The sequence below is a fragment of the Triticum dicoccoides genome, chromosome 5A (assembly GCF_002162155.2).
Source record: "Triticum dicoccoides isolate Atlit2015 ecotype Zavitan chromosome 5A, WEW_v2.0, whole genome shotgun sequence".
In the NCBI taxonomy this organism is placed as follows: Eukaryota; Viridiplantae; Streptophyta; class Magnoliopsida; order Poales; family Poaceae; genus Triticum; species Triticum dicoccoides.
This window is the reverse complement of record NC_041388.1, coordinates 637,567,355-637,580,807: the sequence shown is the minus strand read 5'-3', so window position 1 is coordinate 637,580,807 and position 13,453 is coordinate 637,567,355. Positions and strand designations below refer to the sequence as shown.

General features: G+C 46.6%; 1 pseudogene; it reads right to left on the bottom strand.

Annotated features, from left to right (window-relative positions):
- Window positions 1–10,387: 10,387 nt before the first annotated feature.
- LOC119303633 lies at window positions 10,388–12,284 on the bottom strand (annotated as a pseudogene).
- Between the last annotated feature and the right edge of the window lie 1,169 nt (window positions 12,285–13,453).

Here is a 13,453-nt window from a genome sequence, read left to right as displayed (position 1 = left end):
GGCATATTGGTCCTTGAACTTTGGGCAATGGCTTTCGATATTCTTATGAGCACCACAAAACTTGTTGCACTCGGCTTGGATGAAGCCCCACCTCTTTTGAATTAGCACATCGGTCCGGTCATTCTCAAACTTGTAGGGATCAAACTTCCCACGTTCATGAAATTAATCACTGACCCTCTTCCAAAATGTTGTTCCTTTTTGCTCGGCACTGGTTTTGGGGTCTTGTTCAATTGCCATCCAAACTTCGCAAATCAAATTGTCATTCGCATCCGTGTATGCTCCCGTCCTCACACACTTCCTCCTATTTAGTGACCGGCCTTGCGCCTCGAGCTCATCCTCCAAGTCCAATGGCTATGTGTTGATGTAGACACCCTCACCGCCTTCGGAGTCTTGGTTATGGTCGTCTTGGCCTTGGGTATCTTCGTCTTGGGCCTGTTGGGCATCTTGACCGTCTTGGGTGTGGTCGCAAATCAAACTATTCAAGCCTAATTAATTTAGGCAAGAGCATATTATGTGAACCTTTCCATGTCACACAACCGAAAGAGAGAAGAACATGCATATAACTGCTAGTCGGAGGTTATCAAACTAGCATGTTCAGTGTTTCAATTAGTTATCTTCTGAGCACTCGTATCCTTGTAAATTGGAACTAATCAAGCAGAACATAGGAACTGAAATTATGTACTCTCTCAGGAAACATATCTTTCAAATCTCAAATTTAACTAATTAGAATAAGAAAGTACTAAGCTCGCATGAAACATATTAGTGCAAGTATGCTACCCCGTTGGTCTGCCCTCTGCTTTTGCTTAGGCCCTCTCCTCCATACTAACTCCTTTGAATGCTTCTGTCTTGTCTGCTTCAGGGGGAAAACGGAAAAGTTCTACAGATCAAGTCGTCATATCTGTGAGATTTCTGGTTTTTATGATATATGAATTCTCTTAAAATTCAACGATGCTTTGTGTTGTTATTAATTATAGCAAAAAGGACCATGCGTTGCAGCGGGTACAAAATAAATAAATGATTAGAAACCTAAATAATAATTTATCACTGAAAGAAAACCTGGCAAATAGAAAAACAAAATTCGAAGTACTCGGCATATTTAAATGAAATCATTCTCAAATGGAAAATATATTCCGCACTAAATCTATAATTTACGGCACACATCTTCAACCTCGTTTCTCCTCTCTCTCTCTCTGTTCTTGGTTCTCTAGTACGGCAAAGCTTCTGTTCTTCGTTCTCTATTACGGCAAAGCTTCTGTTCTTGGTTCTCCAGTATGGCAAAGCTCCTGCCGCTGATGACGTGTTGCTCCTGAGCTCATGGAGATGGTTTTATTTTCTTGCTTTTATTAAGCCTATTGCTATCTCCTCAACGATAGCCTCAGACCTAGAGAGGAGAAGGACCTGATGCTTGGTTTTTAAGACCTGCATATCATCAGTAGCAGCACACATAGAAAAATTGTGACCGTCGCTCCACCAGCATCACGCCGGCCCTTCTCGCTGATGAAGTTGCAAGTCATAAGTACATGAAAGGCAGAACATAGTCATTAGCTGGTAGTGAGGGAATTGTTGAGATCAACCAAACAGTCTACAAACAAATGCATAGTTCAGTCACAACTGGTTTTAGGTGAAACAATCGCTAGTATATGCATGTCAATTGTGATAAATCAACCCAATGAAAACAAAGCATTCTCAACTGGGGAGAATTCATAAGTACGATGGGCATGTATCCATGTTGTCTCAAAATGCAGAAAGTTTGTTCTCTTTATTCTTATGTGTCATTTATCCACCATTAAATTTCTAGAATTTCAGTATTTATTTTAATTTGAATTTCCAGATGGATAAATTGCTATGGGTACACTTCTCATTTATCCACCATTAAATTTCTAGAATTTCAGTATTTATTTTAATTTGAATTTCCAGATGGATAAATTGCCTGTGTACCCAGGAGTGTGAATGTGAGGCTGACAGTGGGGCCTGTTGACCTAGGCAACAACCCAGTCAGCAGGCACAGTCAGCAGTAAACATTGACTATTGACTGGTCAAACTTGACAGTGGGACCCACGCGTCAGTGACCGGGTTAGTTAATAGGGATTTAGTTAATATAATTAACTTATTTAGCAAGTGGGACCAGGCTGTCAGTGACTGGGTTAATTAATATGTTTATTTATTTTTAATCCTAATGCTATAGTGGCTGGTCCCACATGTCAATGATAGATGGTGGGGGTTAGTTAATGCTAATGGCGTTCTTGACACGGGGATCCCACCTGGTAGCAACCCATCGGCTTTTGAAGGGGCTGGCACACAGATGGTCAGGATCGAACGTGGGCGACGAGCCGCGTCGAACGTTGGCACTGGTTGGTGCGGGGGTGGCCTGGCGATGGCGGTGACGACGTGTAGCCGCAGCCGGAGTTGGGCGATCATGGAATCAGCGCTAGGGGGCACGCAAGCCATGCTGAGGGGCTCGCTGGCTTCCAAGGGCGCGGCGAGAGGTAGGGTAAGGCCGGTCAAAATGGGTAGGGCCGCACTGTGGCCACTAAAGGCTGAGTGAAAAAGCGGGTTTTTATTCTTTCCTTTTTCCCTTTTCTGCTTTTATTTCTTTGCTTCTGTTTTGAATTTACTTGAGCTATCAAATGATTTTTGTTGCACATGAAACTTGGCACATAGAGTACTAGACAATATTTCAGGGTTGCTCAAAATATTTTAGGCCATTTGGAATCCTTTGAATTTATGTCTAAATTAAAATGGGTTAAATGAGTGTTGCAGGTCTTGTGTCTTTGTGGCTAGGGTCATTTTGGTAATTTAGGTGATGTTGTTTTCCTTAAGAAAATTACTTGGTGAATATTAGGAATATTGGCAACATTTTTGTTTTATTGTTTGAAGAAATAATAGTTTGACATGCAATTTCAATTGAATTTGGGACAAGTGACATTTAAGATTTGCAAAACATGATGACTTGCCATAATTAGAGGGAAATCACTGTAGCTTAATTACAGGGGTGTTGCACCTTGTCCTGTCCTCATTTCTTCCCACTTCCTCCCCTCCACATCATCATCTTCCAATCTGCTCGTCATCAGCCGCTAGTCATGGCCCATTAGAGTGTCACCACCTACGTCATGCTCACTCTGGAGGGGCGGTTGCAATTGTTGTAGGAGATCCGGGGCAGGTGTGAAGTTCAGATCACAGTCGGCCTACCTCCGGACTCGCCGAACTTGGAGGAGGAGGAGGAGGAGCAGTAGGAGGAGGAGGCGGCCACGAAGGATGTGGAGTCGGAGGAGGAGGAGGCCGAAGGCGAGGCTGAACGGGCGCCTCTGAAGGCGGGCTTTTCCATGGGCGACGACTTGGCGGAGTTCGAGCTCGGCCATGTCCAGCAGGCGGCAGAGCCACATGCCATCGTTGACTCTATTGCATCGGAGGCGGAGGTGGAGGCAAACCGTCGTGTACTATAGGAGGCAAACATGGTGCTGGAGGACATCTTCCACGAAGAGGAGGATGAGGAGGAGGAGCCGCTTTGCGCGTAGCGCCAATGACCGCGAGACTGGCGGTTCCAGCACAAACTTCATGAACATCTCAGACGAGGAGGACGAGTAGTGTAGTTTGTACTCCGCCCGTTCCTAAATATAAGTCATTTTAGAGATTTCTATATGGACTACAAACAGATGTATATAGACGTATTTTCGATGTAGATTCATCCATTTTGCTCCTTATGTAGTCCATATTGAAATCTTTAAAATGACTTATACTTAGGAACTGAGGGAGTAGTAGTTTAGTATGTAGATCATGTCATTGCATGCTTTTATTTGGAAATACAAATCGTGAAATGGGTACTATGATCATGGAAGGTGAAATATGGGGTATGACAGGTCACCGTCCGCGGACGCACCTGGCCGCGTCCGCAGACATTTGGCAACTCAAATTAGCTATGTGTGGTTATAGATAGTAGCGGAGCCATGACGAAGAGATGCCCCAGGCTAGACCCACACAGCATGTTTGGTAACCACTCGGGACAGAGGAATGGGTGTTTTCACAAGGGTGTTTGTGGTGGGATTAGGCAGGGAAGTAGAGTTTTACTTCCATTCCCTTGTTTAGTATATGATGAGAATTAGCGTAGGATAAAACTCTGCTCACGAATTAACAGGGTATCCCCCTGGGAAGAAATGGGTGGGAATTGACTTCCTCAACCCTCATTCCCCTTCTCACCTAAACTTTCGTCACTCTAATTAAAACAGTGGACTTTTAATTTCCTCACCCCTCAACTCTCATTCTCCATTTCTAATTCCCCTGAACCAAACAAGTTGGCAGCGTAAAGTAGCTACATTCAACTAAACATTTTTCGTCCATGCCCTAGGTGGCTACCCGGCCTGCCTGTGCTCATAGAGCATCTATAATTGCACTGGGCTAATTTTACTCATAAGTCCATGGACGCGCCTGGACAGTGTTTAGACACATCCATTTTCAACACTCGTTCGTTCGTCCGTATAGCCGTGCCACTAAATTGTCCGATTATGTGCATATGATTGGTGGAGAAGGAGAAAGACAAAGAAAAGATGGTCCGGGTGGGCCACATCCAACATGCCCGAACAACCTCATATCCTCCCCACTTATGGAGTGGATTTTGTTTTGCAAAATCGATGATTTTTTTTTTCAAATTTGCAAACTGTTTCTAAAAAATTGACAACATTTTTCTATTTTTTGGATTTGTGGACATTTTTCCAAATCCACTATCTTTTTTTAACTCATGAACTTTTTCATATTCATGACCTTTTTTTTATTTTTTCAAACTTTTTGTTTTTTTTTTCATTTCTTCGGAAAATCTTGGTCAACCGTTAACCTAGGAAACCATGGAGGTGTGGTTTTTTAGGCAAACAATGGAGGTGCGGTGGGTGCACCCTGGTGAGCAAATAGGTCGCCCGTTTGATCGGCCGACCAATGACTACCGGCATGTGAGTTTTTGTTTTGTTTTGAGCGGTACATGGGCGTGAGCTGAGGAGGAGCTCTTTCTAAGGAGGGCGCCTTCAGCGCCGGCTTGAGGGTCTGACGCTTACACGCCCATGAACTAGGCCGGCCCAGGTTACCTCGTTCGCGGTTGACCGGTCGACCATTGAATTTTGAAAAAAAGTGAAAACAAATAAAATTCAAAAAATATCATGAATTCAAAAATGTTTCGTAAGAAAGTTAGCAAACATAAAAAATAGTTAACGAATTTTAAAAAAAGTTCATCAATTTTGAAAAAAAGTTTGTCGAATTTGAAAAAAACCTCACCATTTTAGAAAAAAGTTTGCGATTTTAAAAAAAATCATAGATTTTTTATTAAAATGTTCATCGAATTTGCAAAAAAGCATTAAATTTTTAAAAAGTTAATTAATTCGAATTTCTCCCCCAGATTTTAGAAAAGTTCATCGGATTTGAAAAATTGTTCAACGAATTAGAAAATATTCATCGATTTTGAGAAAAAGTTCACCGAATTCGAAAAACCATTCATAAAATTCAGCACTTTTTCCATCGAAGCAAAGGAAGGAAAAAGGAAAAACAAAACAAAATGAAAAATGAAAAAGAAAAAGAAAGAAGAAAGAAGAACAAAGGAATAAAAAGGTTGTACATAATCTCAACGAGGAGGTGGTGGGTTCGGAACTTGTCGGTCAAGGAAGGGGCGCAGAGGGCGCCCTTTAGGATTTGCCCTCTTTCAAGGCTTGCAGAAACTTTGGAAAACTAACCAACTTATTTGGGCCATTTGCTGGGCTATTGGAAATGCATTAGGACCATTTCTGAATCTGTTCCTGTCTTCTTTCCCCCCAAATCAACCGACCTGAATCTCTCTGCTTCTTGAAATCGGTTACACCGGGAGAGACGCTCTGTCCGTCGTCTATATACCCTCCCTCGCCGTCCTTCCTCCCCTCCGCGCCCTCCTTCTCCTCCTATTCATCTGGGCGTTCTTGCGAAGCTGTTCGATCGAGGCGAGATGGCGGGCAAGCGGAAGGCCGACGACAACCTGACCGGGACAAGGCATCCGGCTGCGCGGACGGAGCCTGCAGCCGGCTACGACCTCGCCGGTGCATCGGCGCGGACAGCAGTGCGGATGGCGAATCCAGCCGGCGGCGGCATTGCCCGGAATTTGCAGGCGCCTGCGGGGCTGACGGCGGCGAATACAGGCTCCGCCGGCGGCTCTTCCCAGTTCGGTGGAGGTGGGTGCCCAAGAAATCAAAGCATACGACGAGCGCGGGGTTGTAACCTCCGGTAACTTCGTTTCTTGCAGCTCTCGGGGGCAGGGCCTTGTCGGGGCAGAGGGGAAGGGGATTTGCTCCGCCGCACCGGCAGGCTTTTCCAGGGCAGACGGCGACTACACCAGCCTTCGCTGTAGGTGGAGGTGGGTGCTCAAGAAATCAAATCATACGAGCGAGCGCGTCCTTCGCTCTTGCGTTGATGCCGGTTCTTGGATCGTTTCTTGCAGCTGCTCGCGGGGCCGGGGGCGGGTCGGGGTACAGGGGATTCTCCCAGCCGCCATCTCAGGAGATGCTCCGGCCGCCGCTGGGCAATCCAGGTGAGTTCCCTCCCAAGAAAGGCGCCATTCATTGGTCCGTGCGGTTTCTTGGTTCTTCATTGACGTCGGAGTTCGATTTCTTGGTTTCTGTCGCAGCCGTTGTGAGTGCGCCCTTCCCGTACCAGTACCACGCGCCGACCGGCCATGGTTCGCTCCCCGGCCAGACCCAGAACCACGTCGCCGGCCCCAGGAAGACAGGAACAGGCCAGCCGCGCGGCCACTCCGGCTCCGGCGGGGTAATTTGCGATGCAGTATTTTTCCATTCAATCGTTATTTGGGCTTGTCCTGCCGCCATGAACTCATTGATTTCTTCGTGGATCATTGCATTGGTGAGCAGCCTTCTTCGGCGATCTCTTGCACAAGCGCGCCAGGTGCGCCAGTCAGTTCCCTCGATCGAGTGTGCCCTCGTTGCAACAAGCCCGCGATCGTTTTTGGCGGATCGACGCCATTGTGCGTGGATTGCTACACCAAGATCGTCCTCAGAAACGTGTTTGAGAAGCACCCGGAGATCCGCTACGTGCATCCGCCTCGAGGGGCTGCGGCCATTAGGCCTTCTTCCAGTTCCAGCTCAAGCTCGGCCGTCGCTTCGGGCCCGATCTGCCAGGCTTGTGGCCACCCCTTGGGCACCGGCAACAGGGCGTGCAGGTTTTGCCACAGCAACGGCCCGCCACCGCCAGGGCTCGGCTAGCTCAAATTTCGTCGCTCCAATCAGTGTGAGTGAAGTCTTCTGAACTCTGGGAGCCTTCTCTGCTTGCTCTGTTTTGACAAAGATGCTTGCTCTGTTTCGACAAAGATGTAGCCAAATGTGGACACTACATACTTGATTGTTTCCTTTGTCAGTCACATTCTAGAATGATACTCTTCATACTTGCTGTGGATGTCAGTGTGCAATCTCATTCGTTAATCTTTGGTTCCTGTCCTAATCTTTGGCTCCATTCCTACGCTTTGATTTTGCCTCAATTGTCTGGCTGGATCCCTTTTTCCTCTATAATATATCTTTCTGTCCTTGGTACTGGTATTATGCAAGTGCTGAAATTGACGATCGGTTCAAATCCTAACAGTACGTGATGGTCAATACATATAATAGGTCATTCGGTGATTATTTTCCTTTATATCTTTCTGTCCTTTGTCGTCTGTAAATGATCATTTGGGCAGAGAATAGGTTGATTCGTTAGTACGAAGTGCGGTAATATTTTGCTGTTTCCTGATGCTTTAGTGGTGCCTCATTTGTTTGACAGATTCATTTTCTGTTAAACCGAATGAATGCTCAAAGTTTATGGGACTATGTGTCATGAGTTTGGTGATATAACATCACCCGGTATCTAGGTTTACTTCTAATAAGCAAGTGATTTACAGCGGAGTCTCGTCATGATTTATGCAGTATACATAAAGTTCTACAAAGTCGTCTCTAATATTATGCACTAATGATGTGCATTTCCGAGTTACACACTAATGCTGTAGCCATAAAAGTCCTTAACAATATTAAGCATGTAGTTTGCTTGTGATAAATGTCAAATAAATCGCCCACTATAGCATGGGCCGGCCCATTAGCTGGAGTCTCATTTTGTTGTTTCCTGACACTTTAGTGTTGCCTCATTTGTTATAGTTTGGGGCGGAGTCTCGCGATGATTTATGCAATATACTTAAAGTTCTGAAAAGTCTTCTCTAACATTATGCACTAATTGAAAAACAGTAAAACAGAGCCACCTAGGCCTTCTCATAGCGACTTGACACTCTCAACCATTAGATTTACTCATTAACGCACTAGATCGCTCCGTTGTCCCACTAGACGCCGCCAGGATTTTTAAGGTCGCCACACCACGCGCGTCCCAGCCAGCCAACGTTAATGGGCTGCTGCTCCCGAGATTAACCTCGACGCATTCTCCTAAGTCGGGCTGAGAAAACTGCGCAGCCCATACTTTTTTGGCTGGCCTTGCACGCACGAGAGAAGACCCCTTCCATCTCAAAAGAAAAGAAAGAGAGAGAAACCCCTCAGAAAAAACAAGAGAGAGAGAAAGAGATCGTTCCCGGCCGCTCGCCTTCCCGTATTGTTGTAACCGCTCCCAAAGTCTAATCTCACCTAATCGCAAATTACGCCAGCACACCATTAGATCCATCGTAGGTCTCATAATCGCAAATGACGCAACGCATGTATGCATTTCTCGATCTCTCTCGATTTCTAATAAATTTCTAAGATCTCTTTTTTTCACCAATTCGTAATACTCCCTCCTTTCCTAAATATTTGTCTTTTAGATATTTCAAATGGACTATCACATATGAACATATATAGACATGTTTTAGAGTGTAGATTCACTCATTTTGCTCCGTATGTAGTCACTTATTGAAATCTCTAGAAACACAAACATTTAGAAACGGAGGAGGTAGTACATATCAATGTGAATAATTAATAAGATGGTCGCATGCATCGTCCAGATGCAGAGGACGGGGGTCTATCCTCCTTTTCAAAAAAAAAAATCAATGTGAAGAAGCTTTGTGAGTGAATGTCTTCCGAGTCATTTGACCGATTGAGCGACGCGGCGGCGGCACCGGTGAAGAAGCTGCTACCAGTCATCTGCAGTGTAACTTTGATCGGCCTGAGCTCCTGGGCGGAAAGCATCAGGTTCAGGTGTTATGCCGCTGATTCGAGCCCCTTTGCTCCATGATAACCCCAATCTCTACAACTGCTCCAACGATAATGTAAGCAAATACTCACCTGAACTAACTCTTGCACATTGTTAGCAAATGATTGTGACCATGCATATTTGCATCAATCTCTTGGCTGGGTCAATGGACTGCAAGTATGAGGAGGGCATCAAGGGTTGAGGTCATCTTCAATTGTAATTTTTCTTATCTTCAAATAGTCGGGCGCAGCAACGCGCGCCTTTATGTTCTAGTGATGTACATTTCTGAGTTGCACACTAATGCTATAGCCATGAAAGTCCTTTAACCTAGTCATGAAAGTCCTTTAACCTATTAAGCACATAGTTTGCTGATTGTGATAAATGTCGAAAGAATCGCCCACTACAGCATGGGCTAGCCCATTAGCGGGAGTGTAGTAAACCTTGCAGCAGTATTGTGAAGGTTCTTCCTACGGTTTTGCAACTTAAGCTCGGTTTTGACAAGGTTCCGTCCTTTTTTTATTTTCTACATCAGTTTTCTTGGTGTTTTTTTCCAAATTTTCTTGGGTTTTTTGTTAATGTTTTTCTTCTTTTTTACTTCACTTTTTCAAAAAAAATCATGAACATTATTAAAATTCATGAATATATATTCATATTCGTGACTTAGTTTCTTCTAAATTATTGATTTGTTTTCCGAAATAAACAAAAAATGAAAATTTAAAATTTTCTGAACATTATTTTATATTATGAGCATTTGTTTGAATCTATGAACATTTCATGAATTTGAAAGCGGGCGTGCTAACATTTCTCGAATGAGTGCTAATTGTTTTTTGGACTATGTATCATGATTTCTAAACCCTGGAGTTTGGCGGTATAACATCACCTGATATCTAGGTTTACTTTTCTTAAGCAAGTGATTTAGAGTGGAGTCTCGCAGTGATTTATGCAATATACATAAAGTTCTGCAAAATCTTCTCTAATATTCTGCACTAATGATGTACATTCCTGAGTTGCACAGTAATACTATAGTCATATATTTAAAACATGGCGACTTAGATTTTCATATATTTATGACTCAACCCTAACAAGCGCGTGGGCACTGGCTAGCCATGTACTACAATGATAAATACTCATTCCGTCCCATAATATAAGAACGTTTTTGACACTATACTAATGTAAAAAACGTTTTTATATTATGGGATAGAGGGAGTACTTCTCCAAATCGAGAGAACCGATGAAAGATTATCCTCGTCGTTTTCCAAATTTCGTTTTGAGAAAGAGGGAGTTATTGTAGGTGCTTGCAAAGTTGCAATTGCACTATTGGTCACTGAGATAAGATCAGATGTCGTGGCATTTGGTGGGCGCGAAGGAGAACTTTTGGTTGCGCACATCAAAGAGCACGTGCATGCGAAAATATAAAATAGCACAGCTGCACCCGGGCCCTCTCTATCTAGCCATCCATTCTGCGCATCGCGATTCGTGCAAACACATTTTTCTTTTTTGTTTCTCTCACATAAAACATATTTTGAAGTTCAAACATTTGCAGCGTAGCAAAGTTTTCTATCTAGAATATAGGATAAATCTTTTAGATTTTTTTGTCAAATATAAATATACAAAAACGATTTTTTTAATGTAAAAAATCATTTTCTGTATATTTATGTTTGACAAAAAATTCTGAAAGATTTATCCTAGATTCTAGATGGAAAGCTTTGCCACGCTGCAAAGGTTTGAACTTCAAGACATCTTTTATGTTCTGCTGCTGGACGTTGCCGATGACGGAGATGGACGCGCCGAGGTCCTCCGGCGACCTGGCCACCGCGAGACACATCAGCCCGGCCCTCGGCTCCTGGAAGTAGTTGTCCCGCGGCAGCGCCATGGCCGCGCCGCCATCGAAGTGGAGCACGAGCGGCGGCGTCTTGACCGCGGCCATTGCCGCGCCGCTCGGCAGCGCGAAGCACAGCTCGTAGCCCTCGACGATGCCGTTAAACACCGGGAGCCTCACCGCCTCCAGCACGGCTCTCTTCACGGCCTCGAACGCCGTCCCCGCGAGGTACGCGATTGTGCTGCCGGAGTCGACGATGGTGCCGCCGCTGCCGTCGGGCTTTATCGCGAGGCTGGCCGCCGGCACGCCCAGCCGCCGGCACGCCCAGCCGCTTGGCCCCGAGCGAGAGGCCGACCAGCGGCACGTAGTAGTAGAAGGTGTCCTCTGCCGGGTTCGTCAGTGTGGCGGTGGTCTGGATCGGTCCCGTCGTGTTGTACTTGCGCAGGTCGGCCATGGCACCGAACAGCATCGGGCTGGTCTTGCGCTCCGCGAAAGGGGTGAGGCAGTAGAAGAACCTTGGCACGGACAGCTGCGATATGAGTGACATGGTCCCCGGACTGAGGCCCATGAGGCCGGAGGCGCCGGCGAGGCTCCCAGCCGAGAGCGCACCGCATCCGAAGCCGAGGGGGAGGGAGACCTTGCTGCGCTGCTCGCCGAAGGTGAAGGTCTCGGACGCGAGGACGCCGTCCGCCTCGGCGCTGCCGTACAGCTCGTCGTACATGCACCTGCTCCCGGTGCAGTTCTTGCCGCTGAACTGGCCCTCCTGGCACAGCCTGCTGCCGCAGGGGAGGAAGGAGAAGGAGGAGGACTTGCGGGGATCGTAGAGCGGCGGCTCGCGCTGCCTCGCCGCGCGGCCGCGCGACAGCTCGCACTGCGTCCAGATGAGGTCGCTGCCCGTGTCGACGATGAGCGTACGCGGCTGCGGCGGCGTGCCGATGCCCACAGTCAGCGAGTGGCCCTCGTCGCCGAGCGGGGCGAGCGGCACGCGAGCTGCCGAGATGTCTCCGCCTTTGCCCAGGGCGCGCGCGAGCCTCGCGTTGATCCTCGCCGCCCGGGCCTTGCTGGCGCGGGCAGCATGGCCGATGACATGGGCCGTAGAGAGCGAGCTGCCGGCGTAGGGGTGGTTAAGGTCCGCTCGGAAGCCCACCGAGCCGCGGGCGGCGGCGAGGCCGCAGAGAAGCGGGAGGAAGAGATGAAGAGTGCGCGCCATTTTCGTTGGAGGGAGACCTCGCTGTGGTGCACGCCTCAGACCTCTTTTGAGTCTCAGACCAGGACGGGCTTTAGTGATCCTGACGTGCTAATCCACACGGTGGTTGGGTGGTCGCGTACATTCCATATTTCCATCATCTTGATTCCCATGATGGTCCAAAAATTTGGTCGATGCCCTGAGTGTAGGCCGGTGCACGGTGCCTTTCGCCGTGGAAAGCATCGGCGCGCTGGTGCATGAAGAGTGGCACGCACTTTTTTTTTATAATACATATAAAACAGTATTTTTATTGACTCACAATATAGCATCAAAATGATATAAAAATCAATGAGTAAACCCGGCGTCTCCATGACTAGGATGCACATAACCAACAACAACGCACATTCACGCCTGCAAATAACGAAGGCATACAAGGTCAAAACTATGCCTAAGATGGAGAAAAAAACTCGAAGTGATCGAGGCAATACAACAACTACCATCAATATCAACCATCTTATGACAACACAAGAAATGTGATAAATGTTCTTCAACAGCAACATCTCCTGAAAGGAACGACGAGTAAACATAGTAGTTGTCGAATCTAGCCACCAAAGGTCAGATCGTGAGTTTTCACCCTGAAGATTAAGTCGGAGCAAACGTCAGGCAATGCCTTCAACAAGCTACGGTGCAAAAACACCATCATTGCCCCTGAAGCTCGAGACCAGGTACTCATAAAGCACAACCAAGTCAAAGTCATCATGTGTTCGTTGCCTCCATTTTATGTGATCCATTAGAGAAGAAAGGTTAATGACAATGCCAAAATCCTAATTCAGGATGCTTTGGTGGCCCGCACCGTTCTCGCAAAGTGGCAACTGGTGACAAACCTGCATCAGACACCACCACCACATGTCAGTTGTCGTGCTGTCGATGCCAGCAACACGCAGAACCGCAACGCCATCTGTGTGTCCTAGCAGAGGGTGCCTAATGGGGATGCAGATCATGGGATCACGGCCTCCGGCATTGAATTTGCAGATAAATCACACACCTAATTGTACATTTTTGGTCCATTGCATGGCTACTACAACCCTCGTGACCACATTGGGCATGCCATCATAGTTGCCACTCCGACCATCGTGGACCACGAGTTCAAATGGTATCTGCCAGATCTGGTTGTATGGCCATCCAACCGGCACAAGAGGGAGCAACCTCGAACCCCAATCCTCACAAGCAGATGACCCCGAGGATGGGCTACATGATCGAGGCATGTCTGACAACACACTGATAACCCACAAGTA